Genomic DNA, 14851 nt, shown 5'->3' on the forward strand with positions numbered 1-14851 from the left:
CCGCGCCTCTGGAAACGTTACGTGGATGATATTTTAGAAATTGTCAAGGAAGATCAAGTTGAAAATCTCACCACACACCTCAATCAAACGGACCCCACGGACAGTATCAAATTCACATTCGAGAAAGAGCAAGAAAGATCCATACCGTTTTTAGACACGTTGATTGTGCGCAAACCTGATGGTTCTGTTAAGCTACTGGTCTACAGGAAAGCCACACATACAGACCAGTATTTAAATTTTGCTTCTCATCACCCCGTTCATCATAAACTGGGCGTGGTCCGCACACTTTTGGACAGGATGAACAGTGTTGTATCAGAAAAGGAGGACAAAGAACAAGAAGAAGGAAAAATCAAGCACGCACTCAAGCAATGTGGCTATCCCGAGTGGACTTTTAACCATGTCAAGCGCAAGATGGAATGTAAACAAGCTAAAAAGCAAAGTAAGAACAAAAATTCCACGGAAAGAAGCACAGGACTTGTGATCATACCTTATGTTGAAAAAATGACAGAAACAGACACTCACATTTTCAGAAAACACGGCATAGCCACTGCAGTACGTCCACACACCACTTTACGAAAAATGTTGGTGCATCCAAAGGACAAAAGAGACCCCATGAGTACCACGGACTGCATATATGAAATTCCTTGTGCAAACTGTGATAATACTTATGTAGGAGAAACTGGGCGGCGTTTTGAAACAAGATTGAAAGAGCATAAAAAAGAAACTGAGAAAGTAGCCCATAGTAAAGGAACATTTACTCGTCAATCAAGAAAACAGTCGGCTAGCGAACAGTCCAAATCTGCTATCGCGGACCATGCCGTTCAACAAAATCATGTGATTAACTGGAAAGATGCTCAAGTACTTGAAAAGGAATGTAATTCGGGAGCCCGCCGTATAAGAGAAGCCATCTGGATACGGAAGAGAGCACCGAACACAATGAACAGAGACAAGGGGGCCCATTATCTTAGCCACGTATACGACCCACTTCTGGGCGCTGGTGCGCCCTCTGTTGGTAAACAGAAGGGGGAGAGAAAACATCACTCTGAAGATGATCATCGTCCAAGATGGTCGAAACTGTCAGGTCAGTAAATAACTTTTGGTTTTGACAAGATGAAATGTATATTACGAAATCCTTCTCGTTGGACCCATTGTCTACTTGGCTACTCAAACGCTGCATTGATGAACTGTTGCTTGCTATTACAAGGATCATCAACCTTTCGTTGAAACAGGGGAATGTGCCGGATTCCGAGGTGCTGTCGCACTATAGACCGAGTTCCAACTTGTCTTTCTTGTCTAGTTGAACGTGCTGCCGCTGAACAACTCATAAGTACATGAATGATAACCGTCGCTACGCGAAACATCAGTCTGCATACAGACCACATTGCAGTACAGAAACCACACTCCTGCGAACCCAGAATGACTTGTTGTGTGCACTTGACTGTCATAAAGAAGCGATCCTGGTGCTGCTAGATCTGTCAGTCGCATTTGATACTTAAAGACCATGGTATTTTGCTTAATCGCTTGCAAAGTAGATATGGTATCACAGGAAGTGCTGTCAAATGGTTCGAGTCTTATATATTTGAACGCGAGCAGGCCGTGGTAGATTCGCACATATCGCGTAGGCACAGTTTATAGTATGGGGTGCCCCAGGGATCTGTTATGGGGGGCGTCAATATTCATTATGTATACAGCCCTATTAGAAGACGTTATCACAAATCTCGGTATCAACTGTTTGTCGTATGCGGATGACACACAACTGTACTGCTCCTTCCATTCTCCGCAGAGATCTCAAACTGTTTCAAATCTAGAATGTTGTCTTCAGGATGTCAAAGCGTGGAATCTAGTAAACACGCTCAAGCTAAACGATTCGAAAACTAAGGTTTTGCACATTAGTTCGAGATTTACCTCTAGTGTTCCTCTTGAGAATGTGAAAGTAGGGCATAGTCATATCGCCCTGGCAGATTCGGTTCGTAGACTTGGTGTCACGTTTGACAAACATCTTACAATTTGTGAACACGTGAACAATGTTTGCAAGTCGGCATCATACTCTCTTTGCTCCATTGGACAAATTAGAAAGTACTTGGATCGTGCCTCCGCCAAACATCTCATTCACGCACTTGTTTATTTACTCGAACTTCTTGTGCCATATCAACCAAAGATCAATCTTCGCTCAAGCTCGTAAAAACTTCTTGTCGTTCCTAAGTGTAATACTAAGACTTACGGTGATCGGGCGTTTTCGGTTGCAGCCCCAGACTCTGGAACAGTCTGCCATTACACATTCGGGACTCTAATTCCATCGACCGGTTCAAATCCACGCTGAAAACACATTTGTTCACCACAGACTGATTGTAGTTTCCTTGTCGTCTGCTTCTACCGTTTCTTTATGTATATTATGTTGTTGAAACTGATTTTGAAATAGTTACTTGCTTTTATGTTGCTTTTTACTGTATGTGTTTTATCAATATTTTATTGTTAGGCATGCTATGTATATTTTGCCTTGCATGCTTAATAATTCTCATTTCGTGTTATATGATTATACGTATATATTTTGCCTTTCATGCTTAAATATTATACTTTGCATTTTGAGTAAGTTTGTGGTTTTTTTAAAGTTGTTGTTATCAAGTATATATTCCCTTGCATGCTTTTTGTTGTATTTTTAAGATGTTTTTAAAAGATGTTTGTAAAGCGCATTGAGAGCTTTCTTGTTGTAATGCGCTATAAAGTACTTTGTATTATTATTATTATTATTATTATTATTATTATCATCATCATTAATATAACTATCATTACTCCCCAGCATATGATAATTGTAACGACATAACTACGCAAAGCGTGGATCTGATGGACGGTTATTATTTTGCACTGTGGAATATTACACCATTGTTAAAGGCATATGTGCCATTTTTGACCCTAGAAAATGGAACTAGAAGTATTACATTTAGCATTCAAGGAAACTCTGAGGCATACATAGCTTTGTCACCAATTGAACTCCCTGGAACTGATAATGGTTTCTCTGATCTGCTACCAATAGGCCTAATAAGTAAGAATATCAAGTAGATAATATAATTTACTGCGCACAAAAAGTATCCGTACACTTAAAGCCATGCTAAGGAAGACGCCCTCAATGTTTTTCAAAACTCTGTTTTGTACACGATTGTAATGTACTATATACTGCTATATGTGACCCGGCAGCTCAAATGAGCCGTAAATTCCGTAAATTGTATTCTGAGCTACGGTGTAAAATGTGTACGAAGTTCGTATTCATCGGTCACTTAAGCTGGCCCGACATCCGTCTTATTTCGATAGTCAAATACTAATCAATAATCATATTGTTGAAGTGGATAATAAGCTTCTACCTTAGATGGCTATAGAACTTTTAATAGCTCTGGTCTTTGTTTGCTTTGGCTGAAATCCTGTTCAAGTGGTGGCTTACCAGGCACTGTATTTTGTATAGGTATGCATAACCAACAATTAACAATGAGAGAACTTTCTTAAACCTCGTTGACTTGGGGATGATTTGAAATGATCGCCAATTCTGAATTATGTTTGATATTTAATGCCAGCAATGTGGAAAAAGAGACACATGTAGAAACGAAAAAAGCTAGAATTTTGTTGAAGGAGCAAAGTGAAATAAATCATAGCCCAGCTGCTGGATATCATTTGAAGTCAACTGATATACCATTTTTAAGTTTATGATGTTTATTTTTAAACACGAAATAAAACAAAATTGACCGGGGAGGAATTTACGGCTCATTCGCCGTGAACGGTCACATATAGTAAACTAATATAACCTGCAAAAGTCATGGCTTTAGGTGCTGCATGTGTGACAAAATCCGAGATTTTGAACGAAACGACGTATAATTATTACGATGGAAATATTTAATAGTCGAACGCGTACGAAATTTGATCTTTGTTTACATTTCATGAAAGATGGGAACCCCTTTTTCAATTAAAGTCAGCCAGGACTACCTATGGATTAGGAATTCCCCAGTATCTAAATGGAAAAGAGATAATTTTGGGAATTTTAGACAAATTCCTCAGACCAGGGGCGTAGCCAGCTTTTTAGGTGGGGGCACAGACGAAATAAATTACACTTGCATCATACAATACATAGAGACTGTATGTCTTCGAGCTTCAAAAATGGCTTTATTGGGAGTACTAAGTGCCCGCGTAGCGCGCAAAAAGTTGATATTTTACACTATTTTCGGCCATTATTAGGATGAAAATGGTTTTATCTTTACCCCCCCCCTCTGACCCCGCTCGCTCGCTACTGCCCCAGACAGTGTTAATGTAAAAAGGTAATGTTGAAAAGGCCAAGTGAATATGAGGGAATTCTATTAATTGAATGAGGAACTTCCCGGTTTGTTGTTAATTATAAACATGTAATGGCAGACTTTGGAGGGTGGTCCAAGTATCAGCTATAGGATTGTGTAGCTTAAGAGTTCTTAAAGAATGGCACTTCGAAACCAATCTATTATTTTATGTAACGAAATTGCTAGAAAGAAGAAGATTTGGGAACGCCGAAAGGTCTTATCATTCCCAAAAAGGGAATTAGTTTAATGTTTCAGACGCAACTAACGGCAAATTGAACTAATCTTTTAAATTATGTCCTTGATTATAACTCCATTTTTTTTGGTTTGGTTTGGTTTTTTAACATTAAGGTATTCCCCCTTCTTATGATAATATAACTGTTTTAATCGCTTGCGGCTGGTTGATGACCGTTGGAAATGTATATAATATCAGCCATACGGATGTCCGAACTGTTTCAATATCCTGGAATGAAACAAAGATTTCGGTTTTCTACCAACAATACCTTGTAGTGACTTCCCCTGCTCATTCGTGCCTTAATAGAAATATAAGGTATATTGCAGTTGCGTCATATACATCATCGGATAGTAACTTAAATGTTCGATGGACAACATGCGGATTGGGTGAGAATATAATAATTATGATACTTATTGTAAATTTTAACGACACTTTCTGTATTATTTAAACTGATTTAGCAGTTGATCAGTCTGACATTGATCCTGAAATCAAACCATTCTTAAAAAATTAATCTGCTGAAACTCCACAAATGTATTTCCTTCCTAAAATCCACAAGCCAGACACTCCCTTCCGACCTGTGCCATATTTCTTCATATTCAAGAATATTTATGATCCCTTTTCCCTTTTCAACCTGCTGCAGATTAAAAAGGGTATTTTAAAAAAACGTGTGATGTTTTCTCCCGTAGTTTTTCACTACGCTCGTTTGTTATGTGATGCGTAAATGTTTTACTCCAGTAGTGTTTTATATTATTTTTTGCGATTTCCCCGGTTGTGGGTTTTTTTCTCTTTGTAAGAAATTCTAATGCGCAAAATAAGCCGTCAAAAACGTAATGCGCGCGCTACAGGAAACACACTTTTTTTTTTACTTTACGTTCCATACTTAAATTTGTCTGTGCCAAAAGCAACAAATCCAAAAAACTGCGCTTTTAAGCAGCTCCGGCATGAGGCGACGAACAAAAACCCTGTTCCACGGGTGGTCGGACCTTTCAAATAGGGTTGGTCGGATGGGTGGGCTTTTTTTGTTTTGTTTTGTTGTGTGTGTTTTTTTGTTTGTTTCGTTTGTTTTCTTGCTTGTTTTTCTTTTGTTTTATTGTTTTTGTGGAGGCTAAAATTACCCTAAAATGTTACCAATATCTGAAGAAATGTTCAGCCAAAATGTATAAATTTTTGAAAACGGCTGATTTTACATGATTTTAGCAAATTTATTTTTTTTAAATTCTCGGGTTTTAAGTCGGGTTTTTCCCGTTGGCTTATAGAACTGGACATGAACCCTTGTAGGGAGAGTGCCATTACATCAAATAATAGGTTCCTCTGACAGGGCTTCCACATTGCATGCATCAATTTTATTTTTATATATTGCCTTGTCAAACCTTACACCTAAGTTTGGTTTTCCAGCTCGTGACCTGGGTTGATATGTTCTTCTTAGACTGATTGAATAACTCAGCTTTTAGCTTTTTTCTGTTGTTGTTTTTTTATCAGATTCGTCTTCTGTTAACAACAAATTGATATATCCACAAATTTTGTTGGAAAGGTTTGATGAGATATGTCTTGCCTATCGTAAGTTTTATCAGTATTCATCCAAGTTGCATTTAATAGGATGTAAAAGTCCGGATCCATCCGAGTTTTTCTGTGAAATTCATCAAGCAGTTCTTAATGGTAAATATCTTACTCACTTAATATCGTCAACTTTTATATGTGATGCACAATATTAAAGTGTCTGACCTGCGTTTGGCATTTAAGTAATTATGAATTCTTGACCCCTGCAAAAGCCTTGACCAATTCGACACCCGTTATTCTCTTTTTATTATTTATAGCACTAAATAAAATAAATAATAATATTTAAACTTTTAACTTTCTTGTAATCCTAAATTCGTTTATTTATATTAATTTATTTGATATTTGATATTTATTTTTTTGTTTATTTATTTATTTATTTATTTATCATTTATTTATTTAATTAGTATGTTTCTTTTTATTTTATTTACTATACTACGAATAAATATGTTTCTTTATACACACCTAATTACTAATAATTAATTACCTGCCCCCGTAATAAATGATCATTTTTCTAAAACGGTTGATTGTATGCCAAATTTGGGATATGCAGTCGATGCAGAATTTATTTCTTCGCATTATGACATCTCATTCGTTGGAATGGTCCCAATATTGATGCAGGAGGATGTGAGTTCATAAGGGCAATGTCGGGGATTATAGGTCACAATCGTCAGTTTGCGTCGGTCTGATACTCGTCTATCCTCGTCTTTGACCATGCGCAGATCTGGCTGGTCAGGAAGATATTTAATATCCCGAATTTGTAATAGGTCTACCAGTTCCATCGTATAACCGATTTGCTAGAGAATATTTGTTACCATGTTTAATAAATTTAATAAAATGTAGCCAAATGTATATATGTGTACCTAGTGTGTGGATCCACTCTTCTACAGACTTGGCTACTAAGCATGTCGGGAAGGATATGGCGGTATGCTGACATGGGTCAATATGTTCTGGGCAGATGAGGTCCGACCGTTTGCCTACGACCTTGTGTGCGATCATGTGTGACAGGCAATTCCCGATAATAATCAAAATTCCCTGATTGATGTGGCAGCGTATATTTAAATGAACATAGTCCAAGATTTGCAATTTGCAGTAAAATCTTATTGTCTTGTATTCTGTTCAGCTCTCATTGGATTATCCTTTTTTCTGTCATGCATTTAGAGGGATCAAAACATGTGATAATCAATAACAATTGTCATTATTCACATCAGTGATCAATATTCACGTAATGTCAAATTGAAACATTGAGATTTCAATATTTTTGTCTAACCAACAAGGTTCTAAATGGCCTACAATTGCAACAGATGTACAATGTAACCCTTGGTTTTCCACTTCTTGTTACCTTCTTGATCCCAAAAAAATGGAACTTGTCATGTTTTAAGGGACCGTTCACAAACACTTGTTAGGGGGCCTGATGCAAAAAAAGGGGGCCTTAAAAGTTTTGACCCTCTTAGGGGGCACCCAGCAAACACAAAAACGTTTTAAAAACGTTATAAATAAGTTATATTTTGGCTTTTGGTTTAGGTAAAAACGTTTTATTAACATTAAAATGTCGGGTTATATAAAGGTCATGAAAACGTTTTAAAACGTTTTATATGAAAACACACTACAACAATATTGTTTTAATGTTTTTAAAAATTCTAAACTATTTTCGCAAACCATTTTTGCCAAATATTTTCTCAACACTTAAATAACATTATGTTAAAATATTTGCACTCAGCAAACACAGAAATGTTCTTAAAATGTTTTATTCAAAACGTTTTAATAACATTTCAATGTCGGGTTATATAAAGGTCATGAAAACGTTTTTAAAACGTTATTGCAAATATTTTGGGCAAACATTTTTCGCAAAATATGTTTTCAACCCCAAAATAACATTCTGTTTAGAATGTTTTTAAATGTTATGAAAACGTATTATATCCTTAATATACCCTTTATATAACCCGACATTTAAACATTTTCTGACAACCTTTTATAACCTTTTGCGAATGATGTCGAAAACGTTTTGTGTTTGCTAGGCACCTTTGTTCCATACCCATTAAGGTATAGGACATTTTTTGTTTTTGCTATAGCCCCCGAATGAAATGTATTTCATTTTGTTTGTACTCACTCAGGTAGCATTGTGTGTGAATTTTACATCCGAACTAAGTGTTATTCTTTTTTGTGGGCATTTTAGTGTCTAAAATGGCCCAAAATAAGGGTTTTTCAATATTGCCGTCCTTATCTAATCGTCACCCCCATAGACTTTACATTTGAAATAAAAAGGCTCATACAAATGTAATAGCACCTAGTTCGGATTCACACACACAATGCTTTTTGAATGATTACAAAGATAATCAAATACTTTTCATGCGGGGGCTATGTGGAATGTATTCCTAGTACATTGAAATTTCACAATAAAATGTCCATTGGAAACAAAGGTGGGGGGGCTGAAAAATGACCACAATTTTCATGGGAAAATTGAGTTTAAATGCTTTTCTATGGGGTTGACCCTGAAATGTTTGAGATCTGTAAAGGGGGGGGGGCAAAACTTTTCACGATGAAATTTTTTTGCATGAGGCCCCCCCCCACAAGTGTTTGTGAACGGTCCCTAATATGTAAAAGTAAACAATGACCACTGATGTGCATAATAACATTTTCATTGACTATCACATGTTTTGACCTCCTCTAAATTCACGAAACAAGGAGAATAATCCAACGAAAACATTTCCTTCCATGGATACTGAATACAAGGCAATGTGACATCAATATAGGGATCATTGCAACAAATGAGGTGTCATAATGCTTAGAATTCAATTACGCTTCGAATGCATATCATAAAACTTGGCATACGGTCAACCGTTTTGGAATAATCAACAATGGTCGCTCATTAAGGGGGGGGGGGGGTTACTTATACGTGTTTCAGGTATTTACTAATATAAGTATTGTTAGAATTGTGTAACAGGTCAATTGAATTTGTTCCATACCCATTAAGGCATAGGACATTTTTTGTTTTTGCTATAGCCCCCGAATGAAATGTATTTCATTTTGTTTGTACTCACTCAGGTAGCATTGTGTGTGAATTTTACATCCGAACTAAGTGTTATTCTTTTTTGTGGGCATTTTAGTGTCTAAAATGGCCCAAAATGAGGGTTTTTCAATATTGCCGTCCATATCTAATCGTCACCCCCATAGACTTTACATTTGAAATAAAAAGGCTCATACAAATGTAATAGCACCTAGTTCGGATTCACACACACAATGCTTTTTGAATGATTACAAAGATAATCAAATACTTTTCATGCGGGGGCTATGTGGAATGTATTCCTAGTACATTGACATTTCACAATAAAACGTCCATTGGAAACAAAGGTGGGAGGCTGAAAAATGACCACAATTTTCATGGGAAAATTGAGTTTAAATGCTTTTCTATGGGGTTGACCCTGAAATTTTTGAGATCTGTAAAGGGGGGGGGGCAAAAATTTTCACGATGAAATTTTTTTGCATGAGGCCCCCCCACAAGTGTTTGTGAACGGTCCCTAATATATAAAAGTAAACAATGACCACTGATGTGCATAATAACATTTTCATTGACTATCACATGTTTTGACCTCCTCTAAATTCACGAAACAAGGAGAATAATCCAACGAAAACATTTCCTTCCATGGATACTGAATACAAGGCAATGTGACATCAATATAGGGATCATTGCAACAAATGAGGTGTCATAATGCTTAGAATTCAATTACGCTTCGAATGCATATCATAAAACTTGGCATACGGTCAACCGTTTTGGAATAATCAACAATGGTCGCTCATTAAGGAGGGGTTACTTATACGTGTTTCAGGTATTTACTAATATAAGTATTGTTAGAATTGTGTAACAGGTCAATTGAAATGTTTCCGGGTCAATCTGCCAATATTACCAGCTTTGGACTACAAATGGAAAACAACTGGTGGAAATGTTCCTGGTATTTTGCGTCTTCATCTGATGGTTACTATTCCATTCAACTCTCCCATGTTTTTCTCAAGATAAATAGCTCGTTAACTGTAGGAATGGGAGATAGGGTGGCTGACAAAACCAGTGTTTTTGTACTCCAATCTGATGACCACGTATCAAAGGAAATGAATCTGCTTAGTTCTAATATGTGGATCATGTGGCATTGTATTACATGTTGGGCCAACACTGCCGACAATTTTGCTTTTACGATTATCAGATATGCAAAAAGTACGTTTTTATTACTATGCTTGTTTGTTTGTTTGTTTGTTTGTTTGTTTATTTGTTTTTAGTTCAAAAATGCAAAAGCGATCGAGTAGGCCTATAAATTCAGCTCTTATAAAGTGGTTGTAAATACTGATAACCTGGTAATATCAGGGACAGGGGTACGATTTCTTTGGGAATTTATAAGCTGTCAAGAGAAATTACTGGCAACTTAGAGTGACAGGTAACCATGGTAACATGACTATTCTTTTCTAAGTGACCAGGAATCTGTGACAAATGCAACGGCATCTAACTCCTTATAGCAATATAAACATCTACTCCCCCCTTTATTATGAAACAATAACTCAAAATCTATGCATCAAAATTGAAATAGTCAAAAGAAACCCAGTTTTGTTTTGCAAATTTTGATGCCACATTTGTCTTAGTTGCCCACAATTTGTTGACATGGTGACCCTTTGAATGAAAAAGATCCCTATTCAAAAGTTGCACCTAAACCCATTGAAAATGTTGCTTTTGTTGCCAGAGTGCCTGGTCGTCACTGGTCACTGCGAGTTATCATTGACCAGTCATGTAGAAGGTAATGGTACACTGACTTGAGTAGCTTTTTAGTGCAACTTTTGAAAATGCATCTTTTTCATTCAAGGAGTCACCATGGCTACAAATTGGGTATCAAAATTTGCAGAATTAACCTGGGTTTGTTGTTGCTATTTCAGTTTTTAAATTGATGCATAGATTTTGAGTTTTATTTCTTAATAAAGGGGGTTATTACTTTTTGGTATGCGTTTATTATGGTGTTTTATAATCTGATATAGATAATGCACCACCACTATCCTTCGAATGTTTTCGTGACGTCGCTTATATGAGTTCTGATTTCATGTGTGATGGATTCCGCCAATGTGTTCATATTTCTGACGAGAGAGAGTGTGGTAAGCAGACCCATGAGTGTACTGGGCAACGATTAAGGCGGTGGGCAAAAGATTAGCATAGTCCATGGCCCTCTAAGTTTCCTCCTTCTCCAACATGATTAGCACTTAAACCCTACATCAAGTGTCTTTATGTTCGATCAAGTGGACCCGTACATAAACCTTGGCATCTACTTCTTTCCGAATTTAACAACAATGTGGTTATGCACAATTCGTCAACCGTATATTTTTCATACAGCGTTAAAAAAACTTTTATCACTACATTCCTGTTTAAAGGTGAACCTCATTGAAAATAAAGTTATATATCAATGGAAAGCTTATGATGTCAGGATATTAAAAATTATTTTTTCCGATTTTGTTGATGGCTAATAAAGCTAAAAAATTAAAAAAATGATTGAATTTTTGGTCTTTTTTTTTTCTCTCAAAAAGCACCCAAATCAATCGTCTATGACCTTGGGAATGCTCGTGACGTAAGCTCAGGGTTCGCAGTCACGTGATCCTACTCGGAAACATGTAAACAAGACTTGCTTCCTGTACTTTGCAAGCTGCCCGGCAAGTCTGATTTTCACAATAAAGCTTGAAATTAGAGGAATCTTCAAATTGCTGGTTCCTTCTATACGAGTATATATTAGAAATAATAAAATTATTGTCAACACATAAATTGTCCGTACATTTTTGACAAAATCAGTCATAACTGGCTGGGTATAACTGGGTAATTGAGTTTGAATTTCGCGCTGGGATCAATCCCATGCGCAAATGCTACTACCGTTCATGTCATGGACTGAATAAACATGATCGAATAACAAATTAAATAGTTGTTTGTGACATTCCCTATATATTCTTGATTCATTTTAAAATGTCTGATTTAAAAAATATCGTCTTGCAGTAATTAAAAAATTAATAAAAAAACCTCCGATTTCATCAAATCCAGCCCATAAAAGGTTTTCATATTTAGCGTATTGCGGTAATACATTCTTTCCACACAATCGCATCGCGATTGAAAGAAACAGATACTCGGGCAGATACTTTATTATAAAATAAATACAATTTAGGCTTAGTATTTGATGGAATTCTGAAATCTGAATAAAATTAAAATATTGTCACTTGTGTCATGATTCTTTAATGATAATTCAGTACAATCAGTGTACGGTACTGAAAAAGTGAAACATTCATGTTTTATGGATTACCGAACACGATGCGTAAATTCCTGCTGAATTGCAGGGACGGATATGCACGGTGTTTCAGCAGATTTGATCAATCGTTCCCTTATATTTGGAACATTTACAGGAATAAATTTTGCTGATGAAGTAGCAATAAGTTGGAAATATCAGAATGTGAATATCAAATCGGTCATTTTGTCTGCAAGTTCAGTACAGTCGCGGATACTGAACACTCGGCGTAGTGAGACTCAGTGCAGTCACTGAGCTCATCCCGTATGTATCTATACGAGTTCGCCTATCATACATGACCGGCCATGACTGGTTGTAAAGCTAAGAAATAATTAAAAATCCTGTACATGTACCTTATTCTATTCCTTCATTTTCTCATTGTGATAAGTTCATCTCAACTTGGTGTGACGATCTGTACTGGTAGCACTAGCAGTTATTTTTTGTAATCTGTTTTCATTCCGGTTCTTCGGCGAATCTTCGCTCTTCGTGCTTTACTGTAATATTCCCTATGCATATCGTGGATGGCTTGAAAATCACCCCGGCCAGCACTTTTCCCATTTTTAAATCCACACACTTTATTCAGGAACTTCATTCTTAATTTGATCATGATATTTCCTTCATGTTATTCTTATTTTATTGAAGATAGTTTTCATGTAAAGTAAGTTGACAATGACTGAATTCGTGCATTGGCCCGATGCATGCCACAGTAATACACGGACATTGTGTTTACAATCAAACCCGGAAGTAACTGTGTGTCCCTGGGCTGACGTCATCAACGAAAGCGCCCAATTTGAACGATTTCGTTTTGTAATTTAGGGGGGGGTGCCAATATCCAATCTTTGCATGGAGATTATGTCTAGCCTAGTACGCTATGCAAATAAAAAATATTCTTTTCTGCTTCCTGACATCATAAGCTTTCCATTGATATATAACTTTATTTTCAATGAGGTTCACCTTTAATATTACAATTTTTCTTCATCAGATTTCTTTCATATTTGCCATATGCATGGCTTATTAGTAGCCCATATATATTTTGCTATCAAAATGACAAAATATGAACGTTATTCTGGTTAAGCAAATCAGTGATGATCCTTTAAAAAGCACATCCGGATTTACTTTTAAAAAACGATTTACAGCCAGTGAAACGCATGCGCAATTAGTGTCATGCTGGTTCATACTGCATAATGCTTACCGTTGAGTGGCACTTTCATCATGTTCATCGACGCTTGCATTTTTTGCAAGCGGCAGTCACCAAATGGTATACCGCTGAGTGTCATCAGGTAAATATTATACAGGCAGGAAAACTAAATCAATACATGTGTATCTATTATAACGCCGCCGATAACAATAATACTAATAGAGTTGGCATTTCTATTCTCTCCTATTCAATGATAACTACCCTATTGTTAGTAATGACCAAACAGAACAAAATTCTACATTGTTGAGGAGACAATAAAATAAGCAGTGTCTCGCCGTCTCTATAGAATTCCTGAACGATTGAAATGAGATAATTTGAAGTAACTGCTCGCGCTCTTGTCCTTTTCAGGTGGGCTAGGGCAATTGGGTAGCCGAGTTGCGCACTAGCGTAGGGTGGTGTATCTGCTATTTGATATTCAGATGATAAATCTGTGGATACCGGGGTAGAAAATGATGAATATCTCCCGTTATTTTTGGTTTCTAAAGAAACCAATTTTAAGGCTTGCACTTGAATATATGTGTTGAAAGAACATGATAGCCGTAAGCGTTCGTATTGAACATCCGTGCGTTTTGAAATCAAAAACTGACAACAATTCGAATTTTATGTGTGCAGAACAAAAAAAAAACCGCTGCCCGCATTTGTCAGTGTCAGTCAACCCTGCAGGGTTATAGACCATAACACGGTACTAGACCAGTGCAGACTAAAGTAGGAGGTAGTCTAAAGCAGATGAAGTAGCAGACTCACTGATATCTACATAGGTTAGTGACCAGGCTATTGTCAATAGCTTAAGTCGGAGATCCCTCGGCCCATAGTCTCAAAGCTATTAAACAGGGCGGAACAAAATGGTCATGCGTGGCTGTTGAAGAATTTAGTGGATTCAGCCTACCATCATGGCAATTTCTGCCATGGAGATATCGGGGCGATGACACTGTGCGGCATGACCCTGAAATGTTGCAGCTCTGTGTTCCTTGGTCACAAATCGTGTCCTGTTATATAATACGTAGAGCGGTAACGCTCCCGAACTGACTTGAGGAGTGATGCGGCTTGCCGCTGCGGCTCACCGCTGGCGTTTGTATTGCGTTTGACGTAAAATCGTCGTCAGAGCGGCAAGCCGGCGGCGTGGCAGTATGAAACACGTGCTCTTGTCATAATTATACTACGTCTATTTTTATACATTATTATTGTGTTTTAGAATTCTGTGATACAGACTTACCAACTTATCTTATGAATGGAATGATTGCCACTATTTCCTCTCCATTTT

Source organism: Amphiura filiformis, chromosome 13 (genome assembly GCF_039555335.1).
Source record: "Amphiura filiformis chromosome 13, Afil_fr2py, whole genome shotgun sequence".
NCBI classification, from domain to species: Eukaryota; Metazoa; Echinodermata; class Ophiuroidea; order Amphilepidida; family Amphiuridae; genus Amphiura; species Amphiura filiformis.